The sequence below is a fragment of the Aphis gossypii genome, chromosome 2, assembly GCF_020184175.1.
Source record: "Aphis gossypii isolate Hap1 chromosome 2, ASM2018417v2, whole genome shotgun sequence".
Taxonomy (NCBI): domain Eukaryota; kingdom Metazoa; phylum Arthropoda; class Insecta; order Hemiptera; family Aphididae; genus Aphis; species Aphis gossypii.
Window position 1 is genome coordinate 32557798 of NC_065531.1, and position 4281 is coordinate 32562078.

A 4281-nucleotide genomic window follows, 5' to 3' on the forward strand; every position below is an offset into this window, starting at 1 on the left:
TTATTGTAATGGTAAATTATAATATTTTAAATAAACCCTTAGCTCGCTTAAAAATAAAACTATCGTAAAAAGAACGGTTAACACAGATGACAATGTTCTTACCTTTAATTTTTATGAAAGCTCAATTTACTATGATATTAAAGTTATAACAACAGGAAGTAGGTTATATTGAAAGAAAACTTGCTATGTTGTACCTACGTTTGTAAGACAGATAAGCTACTAAGACAGCCTGCGGGTGTGGCATCTCGTAATACAAAAAAAAGTCCTATTCATTTTTCAAATTAAGTATAACATATAACACATATAATGTTAACTTGAGCTTTTATACAAGTCTTTTTTTTTGCTTTTTAATATAGATTTGTTTTGAAAATCTCATGCTTTTTTTTATTTATAATATAATAATTTATTGTGGTATTGTAATTTATGTAAGTTAGCACACAGTCGTATATTATATTATGATAATGATTACAATGGATTACTCCCTACTCAATATAGTAGTATGAAACATTGCCTCATTGCTTCACTTGCTCCATTCCACCGCCGTTACTATTACTCTCCCACCACTCGACCACCTCAGAACTGATGTCACCATTCTTACCCTGCTATAGTTTCAATAGAATTTATACTATTTTATTACTAAATATAGGTACACAAAATTCCTATGGTTTTGTTTACATATTCGTATTATAGTTATGGTAGATTTTTTTTTTTTAATCCAGCATTTCCATGCTCAATATATTTACTAATTCCTACCATTTCACTACAATAAAATAAATAGGTAATGCATATAATTTTACTATGTATAGTATTGCATATATGTAATAGCATAATATATTAACTGCTTACTAGTTACTAGAAGCAATATTGTCAACACAACAAATTATCTTACTACAAGTTATTTTAAGTACTTATCTATACAACCTACTACAACCTTTGCCTCCATAAATATATTGTCATATAGCCGGAAACCAAAATATTTTGCTTACTATGATATTTAAAGTATTTATAATAATTAATAACTTATAATATGATGAATGTGTATCAAAAAATATCTGAAAGAGCTAAGATTCATTTAGTACATGTTCAATCTTAAACAGTTGAATACGATCATTTATCGTTCCATGTATCTTAAAATTATTAGCTGTAATAGTTTTAATTTTTAGCTAGGTTAAAAGTTTCCATCCAACTAAGTCGATCAATATTGTGTACCTAATACTTGGTAGTTTAGTACAAAATTTAATTATAGAAATACTTTTTATATAAAATATCTTTAAAAATAAAGACTGACTCAACCACTCCGCTCAATCGTTTTTCGTATTCAATAATTTATCAATGAATTCATATTTATTATTTAACACACCCTAACACATTTACACTGAACAACTGACGAACTGTACTCGAAATCCTATACTGCGGAATAACGGCTTCGTTTTTTTATTGTTAATTAATTATACGAGTATTATATTACAATATATTCGATATCCATTATACTATTTATACTCGCACATTCGAACACTTACTATATTCACTAGAATATAATATATAATACTAGTTAATGCAGTTTACAAATTACAAAATAAAACTTGAACTGTTCATTATGTGGATTTATTAATATATATTTTTATTTTGGATCTACGAGTCATTCTTGTATGTGGACATATTAGTTACCTATATCTTAAAACTACATAGCATTAATACTCAAAAAAATACTAATTATCTGTACTATCAGTTTATCTGTAAGATATTATAATGTTGAGAGGAAGTTCATATTTTATTTTATTACAATATTTTTATCCTAAGTACAATTTTTTTTTATTCATGCAATTTTTACTGTAAATTAGAATATGGAACTCATATATGTCTGATACAATATGTTTAAAAATAAAGTAATTAATTTTCATAATGTGTGTCTATACTCTATATATAGTAATTATTTTATGATTATTTCTAAAATACTTAAAAATGAAACCTTAAGGAAAACTTATTTCCAAAAATGTTATTTCTATATTTTATAGTATATTGCAAAATAATTCAATTTTAATAGAATTGTTGAACATAGTACACTTGAGTACTTTTTAATATTTATAAAGTGAATGTAAGCACAAGTACTTAAACCAAAATTCAATTTAGAATTATATCATATAAACATAATATTTTAGACAAAGTATCGAGTAGATGCGTTTAAATTGTTAAATCGTTTTCTTAGATAATATGAAAAAACAAATTGGGAAATTTTTGATTAAAGTGGAATAAAGTCTAATTCATTTTGGTTTTAAAGTTGAATAATTTGTTGACTAAATAAGTTAATGTATTTCAATTTTAATTTTTGGATACATAACAGTTATTTTTATACCGCATTTTTGTAATTTTAAAAATATTAAAAATAATATCGATAATGATTTTAATTTTATAACCCTGGCTATAACTTATAATATATATTGGTTGTATGCACACGATACATATATAATATGTAATGTCATATAATAAATAAATAAAATGTTTGTAGATAATTATAAATTTAAATTAACATTAAGACGTATACTGCAGTTCTTTGAGTAGGTAATAGAGAAAGTCATTCCAATTCCCGAGACAACTGTAATAAAAAATTATTAATAAATTAAATAATATACTTGATAGTCACATGCATCTGCTTTTTCTTATATTACGGTTTTGTTATGTCATTAGATCGTGATTATATTGTGACCTATTGCAAGGAATGAAATCATTTTATTGGCAGTGGAGACAATTTTAGTGATGAAAAAATTTGGTAACTTGTAACGTAGGTTTTATGGGATTCGTGCTTTTGGAAACGAAATTGATTTCATAATAATTTTCGGTACTGTAAAACAATAAGTTAACTGCAAAAAAAAAAAAAACACCAAAAATGATTTCACAATCAATAATTAGTGGATAACTTGTTTTATGACAATGTGTTATAGTGTTATTATGTGTATTGTGTATCTACTAAAACTAAATGCAACATTAATAAATTCAAGTATAAAATAATGATATTATATCTATTACAAGTCCTTTGAGTTATATACATTACAACTATGAGTATTATTATTATATAATTTAAAAATATTACTATAATTTATTATTAGATTATTACTTATTATTGTATAATAATAATTATATATATTATTAATAATAATGTATATTAAGGGTGACTGGCGAGTATGAAGCAATATTACAGTCATGGTGATAATGTAGTTGATGTATATAGCTCGTGCCGTATATATGCGCATAGGTACTATACTACTTCATAAAAAAATACGAAAGTATTTTGTTTTTAATCATTAATTAATTTTTTTTAAATGAAATTTTTGTTTAATTATTTATTGAGTAAAAACTGTATAATTATTTAATAGTATTAGATGAACAGAGTGCAACGATTAATGACATAATAATTACTACTATAATTCTATCTGGCCGGTTTTACCTGACAAAGTATTGGACTATAACACCTGGTTAAAAAAATATGATAGTAGGTACAACTATTCAATAAGGGACATTTAATAATAAAATAAAATAATAATTTACTACCTAGTTTAGTCAGGATTCTTCTTTCCTTTATAAAATGAATCGTAATATTTTTTAATGATTTTATTAACGATAGCATAACATACACTGCTGTGTTTTGTTAAATTGTATATTTTACACATATTTTTTACTAAAACGTAATTTTATTATTTAAAGGTACTTTGATCGCTAGTTATTACGTATGTCACTTTATTAACAATTGCTGTATTTTAAAATATTATTATTTATCATATGCGGAAGTACAAACTGATTAACTCGCGAAGTTATAACACTTAGATATACGCCAAGCGTTCGGTGTTGTATTCTAATTCAATCCACTCAATTTTACGAACTTCGATAGGATTTATCCACAAACCGAAATTCACCGACTTCGATACACCCGTAAACCCGAATTACGCTAAAACCGATTGCCTCATTTTATAATATTATTAATTTTTTTCCTGGGTGGAGTTTGGTAATATGTACAGTTAATAATTTAATATAGTATAATATAATATTGTGTAATGGGAATATCGTGTGCCGCCGACCAGATGAGTATAAACTTTAGGACGTGTATAACCGTTGCTCATAAATAGGATTTATAATTAATGGTCATAACTACTTAGTACTTATAAGCGTATAACACAATAACACACATTTCATGTTTACGTGCGAGACATCCGCTAGATTGCGGGCGGACTTGTACAACTGAATGGTAAAAAAGTGACGGCAGACGGCTTGCGCGTGTCTAGGAACTCG